Genomic DNA, 17,484 nt, shown 5'->3' with positions numbered 1-17,484 from the left:
TTTATAGTGTTAATATCTATAAGCTGTTCATGGGCGGGTAGCGGACCGGGTATTTGCTATAAAATCTACCCGCGGGCACAAATATACAAAACCGCGCCCGCATTTGAGGGCATAATTTTTTGTCGCTACCCGCCCATTTTTAAAGCGGGCGGGACCTGCGGGTAGGCGGGTATTTATTACATAAATATCAAAAATATAATACAAAATATAAAGTTGGAGAATTACGAAAATACTACCTGAGACAGCCGCAGTTCTTGAGGACTACCGCAGCATGCGCCAATCGCCGGGAAGCTTTAATGGAGATTGGAGAATGGAACTGTGAAGCCGTGAGGGAGGAATGAAGAACTGTGAAGCCGTGTGCCCGTGTGGGAGAAATGAAGAAGGCAAGAACTCAAAAGCAGGTTTTGAAATTTTAGGGTAACTTAAAACATTAAAAGAGGCGGTTCCTTACTTCCTTTTTTATTTTTTATTTTTTTTATTTTTTTTCTTTTGGGTAACTTAATATAATTGATTATTAAAAATTTAATATATATTAAACTAAGCGGGCGGGCGGGTATATCCGCGGGTAATTTTTTAGTGTCGCTGCCCGCCCATTTATCTTGGCGGGCGGGTACTACCCGTCCAAACTTAAATGTTTTTTAAAAAACGCTGTCCATGCCCGCCCGTTTTTCGAGCCGGGCGGACCGGGCCTGGAGGGTAGCACGCCCATGAACAGCTCTAGGTCAACTCACTACTAAACCACTTATAACCTACATACGTATTTTTTTCATTTTAGTTCGTCCCACTAAATTTTATGATTTTTGATTGAATAATAGGGATTCTTTGGCTTTTTGACACCTATTTCTCAAGCCGAGGAGCTCTTTTGCTGCACTCTTTTATGGGTATGAGTTGCCGTCGTTCTTCCTTTCTCAGACCCTGATCATAATTAGAATAGGATACATTGGGTATGATGATGATGATGGTGGCTTTTTGACACCATACAAGAATTTCAGCTCTTGAAGTGATTTTTTTTAATTTTTATTATCAGCAATTGTTATGAGATGTTGTCTCTTGATAAGATGACTTCAAACCAAAGAGTTTATTATACTTTTATAGTTTGTGTTAGTTCGGTTATCTGATTAATTCTTATAAAGGGCGTGTTTTACAGTGAGATCGTCTCATATAACAATTTGTGTAATTCATGATAGTTTGGATCTTTTAAGATGGGCCTTTGTCTAATGGTTTAAAAGGGGAAAAAGCGAAAAAAATAAGACATTTGAACAACTTATTTCCCAAAATAAGCTTCGTGAAAACTTATTTCCCAAAATAAGCGTCCGTACATCCAGACCACAGCTTTGGGTAAGTCGCTGTTAGTAACAGCGAAAGAAGGAAAAAAAAAATTGGCTAAGTCGCTGTTAGTAACAGCGACTTAGGTGCTTTGATTTTTTTTTTTTTTACGAAGTAAAGTAGCCGTTGTTAATTAGAAAAATAGCCATTAGAAACTTGAAAATAGCCGTTATAATGATGTTCTATAAATAGCTCATTCATCTCCCATCTTTCATTATATCAATTCTACATCATTCTTCTCCTCTTTTCTAAAGGTAACATTATGTATTATGTTAGTTTTACTTTTAATTTTTAAATGTTAATATAATTTTTGAAAGTTCATTTACGTTACTATATTATATGTATTATGTAGATGTCAAAGGAGCATTGTATTGAAGAGTTTTGTGATTGTGGTTATGAAGTTGAGATTAATACAGATTGGAGCGACTTTGATCCAGGGCGTGAATTTGTTGCTTGCCCTTTCTACTTGGTTGACGGATTAGGATGCACATACTTTAGATGGATTGCTCTGGAGGGTACGAAATGGCAGAGAGAGTTAATAATACGGCTTGAAAAGAAAAAAAAAGAGCTCAAAGATGAGGTATTTAATCTAAAGAGACAAATGGATGATATTGGTGCATAGGAAAGAAGAGACTGAAAGGATTATGAGAAAGTTTAAGAAGCCTTGTTAGTTAGCGACGATAGTTTAACTTAACGAATGAAGTATGTAATTTGATATGAATTTGTTGAACATGATTGCAATTGTGTTGAATGTCCGATAACAACATCCCTATTTGAATATGATTGGTTGTTTGTTTTTGATTAAATTCATACTACATTCTTGGCGGAATGATTCATCGCCGAAAAGTCTGAGTACTTAACATCAAGGCAACGATAATAAACGTTTGCTAATACGATTAAAATATATACATGTACACATATATTACAAAGTATACACAAAAGTCAATATGTTACAAATTCTGAATATGTACAAGTGTTGAATATATACAAAATGTCACTAATCTTCAAAATATACAAAAACTATTGTAATGCTAATCCTCCTCCTGTACCCTGTCTAATTGTGACGGTTTACGACGCCTCCTACGATAGTAAGATGCAGTCGCATGACGCTCGGGTAGGGGAGGGGATTGATAGTGTGATGATGTGGCACCCTGTGAGGACCCGGCACCGTAGTTCGGGCACGTTAAGTCAACCTCCTCAAGATGAACGTCGGGGTGATGAGGAGATGACTCGTACTCGTACGTAGTGGTGTGGGGCGCAGTCACTTCGGGAATGAAGTGTTGAAACTGCGTGCCTAGGAGTATGCCTTGGGCAATCTCCCGTACGGGCTCCTCTTGGGAGGAGCTGATGACTGATGCAATGCCCTGTGCCTGCAGTAAGACTTAATTATTAATGAAATTGACTTGAAATTGACTTTGATTGGGTTCATTAGAAGGATAAAAGGAAGATGGCATAAAGGGATTTTGGGTTTCTTGGGTAGGGAAGGGCGTATGAGAAGGAGCAGAAGGAGTTATATTCATGAATGCATTTGTTTCCACAACATTGATATCTTCATTCCCTAGGGGTACCTCTTCTACATATAACTCTAAAGAAGGACTAGGGGTAGACCTTGAATACTCCCACATTGCATCTATAGCCTCCTCATTCTCAACCGGAAAAGCTAACAAATCTCCACTAAGATTGTTCTTAAAACTTAAATTGACAGTACTTCTTGTAGTGTCAATACCAATCCTAGAGCATATAAAATGTTTAAATTCATTCAAATCCATGTATGAATTGCATGCAAACAGTTTACGTCTTCCCCCAACATACTTAACATTGTTACTCGTTGATCGTATTGAACCATTCCAAAAGCATACAACAGTCACACGAAATGAACCAATTTCTACAACAACACAATACAAAATCAACATCACCATCGTGTTCATAAATATATTACCACTACACATTTTAAATTCAACAACAAATTCTTGAACAAACTATTAATTATGAAGATCAAGGCAAATAATAACTACATTCGACATATTCGTAGAGCTTAATTCTAAATGACCACTATACATGACATACATTTTAAAATCAACTCTAAATAGAAAAATTTTAAATTGAACAACAATTAGTAAATTCGTACTTGAAACAATTGCAACAATTCAACAACAAGTTGAACAACAACACCAAATAAAACGTACCTCAATAAACTGTAGATGAACAACAATTAGTAAATTGCAAGTATATGAACCTATATTAATGGGAAAGTTCATTAAAATTCACTAAACCCTAATTTTCCAAAAATTGAAAAAAATCAGAAAAAAAATACCTTACTTCGATGTAGGAAGATTATACAACAAATTAGTGGTACCAACTTCGACTTTGATGAATTTAGTTGAAAGATTGAATGTGATTTTAATGGAGGATAAACGAGGGAGAAGAAAGTGAAAAACGCGAACTAAAATGAAGAAGAAGCAGAAACTGGAAAAATAAAACGACTTAAGTCACTGTTACTAACAGCGACTTAAGTCTTTTAATTTTTTTTTTCCTTCTCTCGCTGTTACTAACAGCGACTTATCCAAAGCACTGGTCTGGATGTACGGACGCTTATTTTGGAAAATAAGTTTTTACGGAGCTTATTTTTAGAATTAAGTTGTTAAATAATCTTATTTTTTTCAAATTTTCTTAGAAGGGAAAGGGGGTCTTTGTCGTTTTCCATGTAAAGCATGGCTAATGATCTAAATACATAAATCAAGTTATAATAATGACAAAAGCTCAGTTGAAAATTACTCCTCTCCTTGGCTATCTCAAAGAACACTAATTCTTGTATTTGGGCAGCATGACATGCATCATGGATGTGTTGGGACTTTTCAAAACTCATGTACCGAGTGGAAATCCATAAATAGAAATAAGTTTTTTTTTTTAAACAAATTAATTATAGCGTAAGCTAAGAGATGAGAAAAAAGGCTAAAAAAAATCAAACTCTCAAGCTGAGGCAAGACCCAATAATACATAATAGAATATATCTTGACTCTTGAGAGACTAATCAACACCTTAAACTTCAATTACACCTGGAAATTGGAATACTATTTCTTATCAATTGATTTTTTTATATACTCCAAATCTAGAATAATATTAACGCAAATTCTCGGTGGATAAAAAAATATGTATTATGCTAGAAAATAATAGCAAAGAATAATTTACGGACCTCAAATTTTTGCATGCCTCTAAGATTCTAATATTTCAATCTCTTTAATTATTTTTGTTCTCAAAAGCCCATATATAAAAATAAAAAGCACTAAACAACATCAAAATAATGAATTATTATTTTCCCGTTCTGAAATATTCGCTACATGACTATTATTGACACTATTCATCGTTCAAGCTTATTTTATATATTACGGCTAATGTGTAACAAAAAATATAGTCAAATGGGATCTTGTTTGAATTAATCGCATATTTTCATAATATTAATTTTTTATAATTTTTAAACGTGTATAATTCAATATATAAATGATCAAAAAATACATATTAAATTGTGTAAAAAATCATATGTAACAAGTATAGAAGCGAGGAAGTATATATTAAAATTTCATATTAAGTTAACCCTTATACCACTAAAATCTAAAAAATGAGTTTGTCTAAAGTTAAACCAAGTGCGTGCTCAGTGAAAGAGGAAAAGACGGAAAAAGGCCCACTAAAGAAATGAGATAAAAAGAGAAGAAAGTGAGAGAGGAAAAGAAATTGGCAAATGCAATTTTCATATTGATTTTCAAATGTGAAGTTGGGAGGACTATTTATTCCACGATGGAATAAAGGTTACAATCTTTTTTAAAAAATATCACTTGCGTTAGAATACTATCTCTATACTTCATTTTGCATCCTTTTAAGTAAAAAATTCTTATATTAAAATTCAAAATGTGGCTTATTAAATGGAATTTAAGAGTAATTGAAATTATTTATGACCAATTTTCTTATTAAGTTCAACTAACTAATAATTATTCTAAACAATTCCAACTATATTGGTATCTTTTCAAAATAACAATTAGATGTAAAACAATTTTTTTTCAAGTATAATAACAACTAGTCTAAATAAGTCCCATAGTAACATATATTACAACATTAGTTAGAGTATAGGAGGAAAACAAATATTTAGTTATTTCTAAATCTTAAATAATATTAATAGGTTAAATTTTGTTAGAGTATATAACATATTCTGAGGCCTCATCCATCAGCTTAAGCTTTTGGTTGAGTTGATTCCTTGACATGGTATCAGAGCCAACGTAATAATAGGTCACGAGTTCGAATCTTAACTACCCCTCATTTAAGTGGAATATTTAGCACCAGGTATGAGGAGGGCCTGTGCTGCATCCACACCTTTAGCCCAAAGAGCTCTTGTGAGAAGGGGCGTGTTAGAGTATATAATATATCCTGGATCCTCAACCATCAGCTTAAGCTTTTGGTTGAGTTGATTCCTTGACAAATTTCGAAAATAATAAATCAAACGAAGTAAAAAGTCATTTTAGATCAATAATTCAGGCAATACTAAAAAAATAGAAAAAGTATAGATTATAACAAAAATGGAATAATGATAAGATGAGATTATGAGAGTTATTCCTTTGCAAGGACCTCATATTTGACACTTCGCATGAATGAAAAATATAAGTTACCTCCTTCGTTTTATTATACTTGTTATATTTGATAATGTGTTATTTTAATCATTTATATTTTGAACTATGCACATCTAAAATTATGAAAAGCAAAATTACGAAAGCATGCGATTAGACAATTTAATTGAGATTCCACTTGACTATATTTTTTCCCACAATATATAAATAAGCTTGAACAATGAATACTGTTAATAATAATAATGTAGCAAGTATTTCAGAATAGAGGAAGTATATTCTTCTACTTTTTCGTCTCACTCATTTTGCATTATTTAATTGAAAAATTCTTATACCCTAATCAATCAAAAGTGTACGTGGAATAGTGTATGCCTCAGCATGCTAACTACCTCCACTTATTTAAGGCAAACTCCAACTATTTGATACGCCATGTCGCCATGCATGATGCTTCACTACTTTATTAACCTTATTTCGTCGTCCCAAAATATAAATGCATGATATATGTTGGAGCAAGTGCAAGTAAAAGACATTGCATTATACACCAAAAAGGATATCTAAATTAACCAATCCAAAGAGAGAATAAAATATTTAGCTAGGTTTTGGGAGGAGAACATGCAGATGAATAACAAAAGTTAAATTCAATATTTTATTTAAAATAGTTGATATACATATTTCAACTGATATAAGATCTGGTTCTCATTATTTCTTTGGTCCCCATCTTGCTTATACTAGACTATCAAGAGTTCATTGAATAAAAAAAAAAAGTAAAGAACACTCTCGGTATTCCGCACAAGACAGAGTTTGGGTGGGGGTGTTTTTCCTGAAAGATGCAGACAATCCATACTTGTTCCCCTCAAAGAAAAAGTAAAGAGGATGCATGTAGTCGGGAAACCCCCAAATTGAGTAACTATGAAGTAGAGTCTTAGAGATCAAATTGGGTAACTATATTCTTCAAGTTTAAATTTATATAATTTAAAGAAATCCGAAAAAAGATAAATAGTAACTTGTCAACTTAAAGTCTAAAATATAATAAAAAGAAATTATGTTTCAAAAATAAATACAATACTAAATTGCAGTATATTAAGGACACAAAATCCTTTATTAGGACCGTATATACCATTTACCTTTATCAATTTGCTTTTCTAACATTTTATTTTTCTAGTGGGACTTGGAGCATACAGTCCAAGCCATAGATGTGGACTTTAGAATCTAGAAAGTGGAGATGAAAAACAAGTGGAGATGAATAACGAAAGTCAAATTTAAGATTTTATTTAAAATAATTGGTATATATGCTTTAATTGATATAAGATCTGATTCTTATTATTCTTTTTGGCTTTCATTAGAGAATAAATTGGAGCTTGTAAATTTTAAAAATTCTAAAAATATAATTGGAAAAAAATTATGTTTTCAAAACAAGTACAATAGTATATTCCCTATAAGGACACAATATTCTATTTAGGACTTTATATACCATTTATCTTTATTTATATTAATATGTTTTTCTAAGATTTTTTTTTCTAGTGGGAATTTAAGCATACAGCCCAAAGCCCATAGATGTGGACGTTGGAATCTAGAAAGTGGAGATGACAAACAAGTTAAGATTTCATTTTACTACTTGCACATAAATTTCATAAATGTCAAAAACACTATTTATTCAAGATTAAATGTTAATTAAATTCTTAAAAAATCATTTATTTACTCCTATGATTTAGTTTTTGATAGGGGCATTTTAATCATTTCACCTCAATCAAAAAGTCCAAATAAGTTAACATAAATTTAATATCTCTCATTTAATTTCATAATCAATTAGTTCAAGCTATGCACGTTATAGACTTATAGATAGTATAAAACAAAATATCTTAAGATGATTTTTATCAAAACAATTCTTAACTAATTATTATATTAATCTCAAAAGTAGGTTGATGTAAATTTTTTTTGTTGAAAAGTGTTGGTATAAACTTAAAGGTGTTTTATTATAAGCAAGAATCTGATCTTGTATCAACTGAAGAGTATAGTCAGTCATTGTCATAATTATTAATTTATTATTCTCGCATAAAGTTAAAGTCTAAAAGAAAAAAGATAGCAAATAAATCATATTTGCTGGGAGAGTAAATATCACTTTAAAAAAGTTTTAATTTTAATTCTCATCTAGCCTTTTTTTTTTTTTGGCTTTTCTATAATCAAAAAAAAAATATAAGTAATTCTCTAATGTGTTTAAATCATTATGATGATAATAAAGTGCCAAAAGTTGGTATATTGTGACGATATTGCTCAACTAGCATCTTATCTTAAATTGCTTATTATTCAGAATATATTCAATAAGTTTGATTAGGTACTTTTAAACATCTATAAATGCAATAATTTTATTTTTGACATTTTTTGAACTTTTAAAACAATTCGAGATTTATTACCAAATTTTCATCAAGCACTGATTTTGGACACTTCCACTTATAAAGTGAAAAGGAAATATAAGGATATCTATTTGATCTTATTTTATACACAAATTCAATCTCTCTTTTATGTCACTTATTTTTTTTTCAAAACTATATGTACTTATTTTATTTTATTTTTTTTCTAAAATTTCTCATCCAACTATCAATTAAAATTAATATTTTTCTTTTATCTTCACATTTTTTTTAATTATTAACTATACATTTTTCTTTCACTTTTAATCTTCTCTATACAATTTAATTGCTTTCACAATTGTTTAATCTTTGACAAATTCATTGCTCCCTCCGGTTTTATATGTTCTTCTTAAATAAGATTTACGAATTTTTGTGTCAAACTTTAACTATGATTTCTCATTGATGTATAAGAAAAAAATATTCATGTGGGATCTTCTTAGATTCGTTTCAATATACTTTCTAAATATCAACTTTTTAAAATTTTTAAAAACTCACATTTAAAATTATTTGATTTTAAAGTTTACATTGGAATATGCAAAAAAGGTAATTAGGAAAAATATTTGAAACAAAGATAGTATTTAATAATCATAGACACGTAAGAGCGTGATACAAAAATACTCCTATATTTGAGTAAAAAAATAGTATCACTCTCTCAGTCCTAAAGAGATAGTCTAAATATAAATGAGCGAAAATCAAGAAAAAACGAACAAAAGTAATAAAACTGTATATTTTAGAAAAAAGTGAGATAAATGTGTAGATAAGATTAAAAATGTAATTAAATATGTGAAAAAAATAAAAAAATATAAATCATGACCATAAATAATTTTAGAAAATAAAAATAAGAAAAATTTAATGTAATATTTATAAAAATGAAAAATTATAAGAAAGCACCTAATCTATAGATTTATTTGCAAAAAACTATCTTATGTAATTTTTTTTTTGTAAAAAACTATCTAATGTAATATATTTCTATGCAAATGACTACCACTTAACAGAAAACGTTCATTGACCGTTAAGTTTGAGGGTTTGACCAATTTGAGAGGTTAAGTTGTCTATGTGGCAGTATCTCATTATTACTCATATTTTAAAATAATTAGAAAATTAAAACACAAATTAAAATAAAAATAAAAGATATTTGACGTCATTTTTACCCATCATAACGATTTTTTTCTTCAAAAAACGGACGTTGCAATTATCCTTATGGCGTCCGTTTTTTTAAAAATCATCGCTATGATGGGTAAAATGACGTTAAATATCTTTTTCGGTTACGTGTCAGGAAATAGGTGAATAAGTATCTGTTTCGACCGGATTTCCGAAACGGTTACCCCATAAGGATAATCACGACGTCCATTTTTGGAGAAAATCATTATGATGGGTAAAAATGACGTCAAATATCTTTTATTTTTATTTTGTTAATTCATGTGCTTTGATTTTTAATTATTTTAACATACAAAAACCGATGAGATACTGCCACTTAGACAACTTAACTTCTCAAATTGTTCAAACCCTCAAACTTAACGGGCAATTAACGTTTTCCGTTAAGTGGTAGTTTTGATTTTTAATTATTTTAAATTTTTAACATACAGAAACCGATGAGATACTGCCACTTAGACAACTTAACTTCTCAAATTGTTCAAATCTTTAAACTTAACGGGCAATTAACGTTTTCCTTTAAGTGGTAGTTATTTGCAGAGGAATATATCACATTAGATAGGTTTTTCAAAAAAATATATAACGTAATTTTTTACAAATAGACCTATAAATTAGATAGTTTCCTATAATTTTTCTTTTATGAAAAAGGTGGTTAATGAAACAAAAAAGTGGTAAAAAATAATTTATACGAAAAGGGGAAGCATGTGGAATGTGGATTGTGAGCTGTGTAAATGTGGTATGTAATGATTGGTCAAACAATTCTAGAAGACTTTGTTAAACTCATAACGCTAACAACTAAATTTACGTGGCACTTAATTACACACTAAAGGATTTCTGCCTAATAGCTAATCAAAATTCAAACATGTGAGCCAGGATTTCAAATCATAAAAATAAATAAATTCTTAATAACGAATACAACTATACAATCATGTCCTTTGAATTTGCTTCTTTTAAATATTTTATACGTTGCCTAACTTACGTAATTCAAGTTTAAATAATTCGGTCTAGCGTTTTGATTCGATTTTCGGTTTGGTGCGATTCAATACAATAAGATATGAAATGAAATTGAAAAAATAAAAACAAATTTTTATGGTTCGATTTGGTTTAAGAGAAAACCAAATCGTTAATCAAACTTTCACTTCTAATTATATATTTTATTTTAAAAGACAATAAATGTTGGTATGCAGTACTTCTACAAATTTTATTGAAATATATTTAAAACTATAATAGGGATACCATACTTGGAATATAATTTATATTTATACAATTTTACACAAAAGATAAGGACATAAATTTCATATATAAAAAATTAAATTGAGGTGCTTGTGTTGAATCTCGAATTCAAAGACCAAGAACGTGAATTAATTAATCATTTAAAATAGATTTGAATATGTATTAAAAATTAAGCTAAGGTCAACCGAACGATAGCGTTGAATTTAATAAGAAAAGTATCTAAATTATATATATATAATTTGACTACAAAATAAAAAAAAAATGCATTCAACTTTGGAAAAATTATTAAATCAGTGTGAATAATCTTATAGTTGGATTATCATCTAATAATTAAACATTTGCTATGTATTTGTTTTCGGATCACAACCCCTACTACACTCCCTTCCCATACAGAGTATTTTGAGAGCAAATACATATTTAAATTGCAATTATTATAAGATAATTGATTATTAGGTGGTTGAGTCAGCCAAACTTTTTCTTTTTAATTTATAGGTTGATAAATAAAAAAAGTAGTTCATAGTAATATCCAAAACATCTTAAAGTCAGCCAAACTTTTTTTTTTTTATTACTAGGGTAGTTTATAAATTAAATTTTTTTTATTACATAGTAGACGTATAAAAAAATAGAGTTAGATTATAATTAAATTTAAAATCTCTTTTAAATTGTGGTATTTACTTTTTAACTAAGACAAAGTTTAATTATTTAGTTGGTTATGTAATTTTTTATTAAATTATAAAGCAACTTGAAAATATATAATGGTTGAAGGATCAATAAACCCGAACGGAGAATGTGGAAGAATAATGACACAAATTGGCATTGACTTGTTTAAATTTACATCTTGTATCGTCTTATTTTTGAAGTCTTTCCTAAAATATTCAAGCATATTTATTTATAGCTATCGTAATAGTTTGAATATTTGCTCTGACCTCTACATTTATAACACTTCCTTTCAATTAAAGAAAAGGCTTATATTTATATTTAGATTCTGTTTGGTAGTTGTGTATTACTCCCTCCGAATCATTATAGATGTCTTATTTTTTTATTTGGCAAAGTATTTTTAATTGTCCTATTTCATTAATTGTCATTTTTTTATTTTTTTATTTTTTTATTTTTAATTGTCCTATTTCTATTTTTAATTGTCCTATTTCTATTTTGGCAAAATAAAATTAATTGAATATAAGAGTCATCATTATTAATGAAACATAAGTGACGCCGTCATGGTAGGCAAAACTTTGGAGGTATATATATTGTTTATTTAGTGTAATAATATACAGAAGTAATAATTATAATATATAAAATGTATTGAATTGATCAGTCAATACTCAATACACTTGATGTCTTGCGTAATCCCTTGCGTTTCCTTCACATTTTCTTAGGTACTTTTTTATTTTTCTTATAAATTCTCCCTAACTAAAAGTACACTTACTAGAAGTATTTGCAACGTATCTGATTTTCCTAATTAAATTAATTGTTATTGGTAGAAGAAAATTGATTTTCTAAGATTTTTGTAACTTTAAAATAGCAATGCTAATGATGTAACGAGTCTAATCTACACCTTTTGATTTTGGTTCCATCATATAATCAAATTACATCCTAACTTTTTTGACTTCAAATCTCAAATAATTTTTTTTTTTTCTGAATTTATTTTGTGATACAAAATTCTAAATCCCTTTCAAATGATCTGTTCGTTAGAGGGAATTATAGTAAAATGATTTATTAACAGGACCTCAAAATTCTATGCTCTACCCCTTTATTGATAAAGATCATTAATTAACTCGATCCAATAAGAATAATTGAGACTTGTAGATTAAATGGCTAGCAATCCATTTATAAATACCCACAACAATATACACAGCTTTGATAGGGTAATATCATGTCAAAAAATCAACTCAACTAGAATGCTAATATGAGTGTTGAAGTCTCAGAAAATATTATATTCTCTCCGGCTCGTCTTGTATGAGAATGTCTTGTGGTGAGACAATCTCATAACAAAAAGCCCTTAAGATAAAAATTTCTATTATTAGGTTATTTAATTCAAGTATGAAGCATGTCTCACGGTGGGACCGTCTCATACAAAAATTTGTCTACTCTCTAATCAATCTTTTGTCTTTGAATTAAATTGTTTTCGTTTGAATAATATTATAAAAAACACAAAAAAAAAAAAGCACAATTTTGTAGGTTAGGGGTGGTAATGTTAAATAAAGAATAGGAAGGAACCAGGAAGAAAAGAGAAAATAGTTGTTCTAGAAGCGTCAAAAATCAAATGGTAAAGTCAGTCATAATGCCACCAATTCACCTCACACCGTCACACGTGATGAATGTACGTATTAAAGTCTACCATAAATTTAGGATACCATATTGTTATTTACAAGATATAATTTTTATCAGAAATAATAAAATAATTAAATTAAATAAATTAATTAAATTAATAATTAATTGACAATATCCTAAAATTGCAAAAATTTCTGTTTTGGTATTAGCACAGGTCGCGATTTGCGACATTACTCGCGACCTGCGACTTTTGCGCTAGTTTTTGCACTATTCGTTTTATTTGGTTTTGTTAGTTATGCAATAACTACCTACGGTTAATATGGTTATATTAACTGAATTATTAGGATGAATTGATTTAATATCGACATTGATTCGTGAATCGATCTTGCGGTTCATGAAGTGACATATTACTTCATGAATGGTAGTATGCTTTTCTGTAAATATAGAAGGCATGTGTAAGTTATTTCTAACATGAGATATACATGTGATATCTGAATTTCTTATCCTCTCTAGCACTTTACATAGAAAACTTGCAATCCTCGATTATGAAATTCCGTTTCTTCTTCCACTTAAGTTTTTTCATGTCGTTCTAAGTTCCTTGTGCTAGAAATTTAGTGTAATTCTTTGTATCTCAGAACATATTTCCGGTTTATATTCCCAAGTATCGTAGTAGGGAGGAAATAATATTTAAAGAAAGAGCATCTCGCCTAGAATTTATATCAAGTCACATACAAAATATTCTTGTTACTATGTTCGATATATGGTGATTTCCGATGATGAAATTCATATTTGATGTATGTTAAGCAAAAGTTTAAACTTATTATATATTTTCATAACCTACTAAAGTTATATAACTTTATTTTATATGTTTAATTAATAAAATTAAAGTCACATTTACAACTTACCATACCCAAATAAATATTGATATCAGCTTAACAAACTACCCATAAACTCATTTCTTAGACCACTTCTTCGGTTGTTCCTTATGCTATTGTGCTTGCACCTTCTCTATCAATGCTTTTTTTTAAAAAAAAAAAATAGAAAATTCTATCGGTTTAGCCCTTATTAGACTTTTTCAAGGTCATACTTACAAACTCCGTAGTCTTTTAGACTTCTCTCATTACAAACAAATGAACAATATACAATATTCTATTGCCCAATATTATTAAGTGACTTTACATATATTCAATTTAAGGAGTTATAATATGTACTCAAACTTTAACCCTGTTACAAAGAAGTTGTTTTCGATCAACTAACCCTTGGTAGCAAAGATCATGTGAACTTCACAAAAAAAAATAATATACATAGTTTAAAACTCAAAGCAATTTTAATTTTAAGTACTATAATTAAATAAAAATTCAACGTAATTTGTAACTACATTAAAATTGATTTTATAGAAAAAACTTAAATTAATTTATTAAAAATTAAATTTTCATCTCTAAAGTTATAAAGGAGGAGAAAAAAGTAATGGGTTAATAACTAAAAATTAAAAAGTGTAAGAGTTTGAAGGATAAAAAAATGTGGATTATATTTATAAATTAAGTTGTTGATTATTAATGTTTAATGAATGAAGAAAAATTAAATAACGTAAGAAATGTTTTGAGTTAAAAATTTGTTTTGAAAAGAGATAAAATAAAAAGAAAAAAAATATAATTAATAGAATTATATCCGATCTTTTGATACTTTATTTTGCATCGTCTGTTGCTTATTATTAGTTTATCTCTTGCAAAATTGAATTAAGCAGAACAATACATATATAGGTTGTATAATTTAACTATTACTATCTCCTATTCATTTCAATAAATTCATTTATCAATTACTATTAACTTGTATTTTATTATTAATCTATAAGTTATGACATAGTCAAGTCAGATTTTGTTTAATTCGTTTTAATGCAAGAATTATTAATATTAACTTTTTACATTTTTTAAGTATACACAATAAGAATTACTTAGCATTATTGCATTTGTAAATGTGCCCAGTTAAATGAGACTATTATAATGAATAAGAGGGAATATGATACAATTCATTTTGTAGTTTTCTCACCTAAATTAACACAAAATAAATTGCTCCTATTTTTTAGTAGAAAATGTTACTAGAAAATGTATAAAAATGTTAAGAGAAAGATAGGAATGTAGAGTAGCAAATTAAATTTATCGTTGACTTGTAAAATTGTGTAAGAAATTAACACATGTTTTTAGTAAAAAGCAGAAATTTCCAAATAAATGTATCATTTTCTCAAATATAGAGGACGAAAGAAACACACAACACATAAAACAAAGCAAAACTAGAAAACAAGAAAATTCAAAGAATCCATGAACGGAAATTGCATTTTCCATTTAAAACATCAGATCAATTTCGGAATGTTTTGAGTCAATTTAAAACAATTCTCATATCCATATTATATTTAAATTATAACACTTCGAGATTTTAATGTCGTAATTATTTAATATTTTAAGAGTTTGTAAAGATTTTACAATTATATTTAATTATTTCTGAATTAGTTTTAATAAATTTCTTGCATACATGAATTTAAATGTTAACTTATATATATATATATATATATATATATATATATATATATTAAAAATATAGTTACGATTTCTTAAATTTAGAGGTTCGAATCAAAATTATTATTTTATTAAAATGGGTGAGCCCACGAAGGTGAGTCTCTTAGTTGAGTCTCGCAAGAAAATGAATCGAGATAAAAATAAATAAATAAATAAACCTAATAAATAATAATAATAATAATAATAATAATAATAATAATAATAATAATAATAATAATAACAATGATAATAGTAATAACAAGTATAAAAACCCGTGAAAACCCTAAATGCTCAAGAAGTCGTCACTCCCATCCCCTCTCTTCTCTTCTCTCTTTCTCTTACTCCCTCCTCCCTCCCTGTGAGCAGCTGACAGCCTCCACGAGCAGCAACAGCAGGCGCGCCTCCCTCCACAAGCAGCAGCTGGCAGCACCAACCCGTTTCCCCTCCCACGAGCAACAGCCCTGACCTTCTCCTACCCGCACACGCCAGCAGCACCACCACAAGGGCTGTGCCACCTCTGTGCACACCCCAGCCGTGCAAACCACCATCACAAGTCCCTTGCTTTCGCTCCCCTTCTCTAACTTTATAATTGTGAGCCATTTGTTCTTTGATTTTTAAGTATTTCTTTGATAAATTGATGTTTACTTGATTATTGAGTTACTACTTTGAATAGTTGAAATGAGTATGGGTTAAAAATGTCATCTTTATTATGTCTAGGGCTCGATTTGGAGATGAAATTACTTATGGTGTCTGTGTATGCTACATTTGGGAATGAGATGGTTGATTGGAAAACTTTACAAATTGTTTTAAGGCTTAGTTTGGTTATCTATTGTTGTGATAAGTGATAGTTGGTAATGGTGTGCTTGTAGTTGACTATGAAAGTGGTCTTGGTTCTTAATTGGGAGTAATAGTTGTTAATTAGTGTTGTTTGATTGTTGTTAATTACAAGTACCTTTGTTAGGTTGTTATTATAGCTACATCATGAGTATAGTGTCAACTTATCATTGATGGTTGCTAAAGTTACTTGTTTCGATGTTTGATTATAGTTCTTTCAAACCTTGGAGAATGTAATAAATGATATTGCGATGTAATAACTTTAAGTTTTGTCATTATCATCATATTAGCACTATATTAATATCGTAAGATTCAAGTGTGATTTGTTATTTTTTTTGGTAACGTGAATCAATATAACTCAAATATGGTTGATGTAAAGGAACGATTTACATAATCCTTTTATTCTTAAATTGATGGAAAGACTTATGTTGTTGTTGAGTCAATGATTATGATGGGTGTTGAATGAGATGTGTGTGTTAGAGCAATTGGAAACTTAGCTCAAGCGGATGATAGTATTTACTTGAGCATTTAGTTGGTATGACAAAGTAGTTAAGAGAACTTATAAGTTCTATTCTTAACTTGTATAGGATCCTAGTTTGTACAAGGAAAGTAGACCCTTAGTTGGGTGGTTTTTGTAACTTGTGGTCGTGCAGTAACGCTTGCAGGTATGTACACACAGTAATTAATTATTATATTCATCGTTTCAAAGTATTATCAATATTGCATGATTATATGCATTGCATTAGAATTATAGAACGCCAGAAAGTAAACCATGCTAGTCAATAATCATAATAGTGATATAGGCAAGTAGAATAAAAGTCTTAGGAGACTATGAGAACAAATTTCTAACTAGTAGAGAACGCACCATGGTTGTGCGTGGTATCCAAGTGATTTCCTACTTATTGAGCCTTAATTTATGATTAGTTGGCTTGACTCAACTGGATTATGTCCGGTTGATTTAGTAGTTCCCCAGGTGAGGTCCGATGGGACCACCGTAAGGGAGGTATGAGCATGCTTGGGTCACTGGGCGCCGGATGGTCGATACCGCCCCTTGACCGAGGTGTTACCATGCGGGCCTTGCAAACCCCAATATGGTGGCCTCTT

The sequence above is a fragment of the Amaranthus tricolor genome, chromosome 8, assembly GCF_026212465.1.
Source record: "Amaranthus tricolor cultivar Red isolate AtriRed21 chromosome 8, ASM2621246v1, whole genome shotgun sequence".
NCBI lineage: Eukaryota > Viridiplantae > Streptophyta > Magnoliopsida > Caryophyllales > Amaranthaceae > Amaranthus > Amaranthus tricolor.
This window is presented reverse-complemented; position numbering follows the sequence as displayed.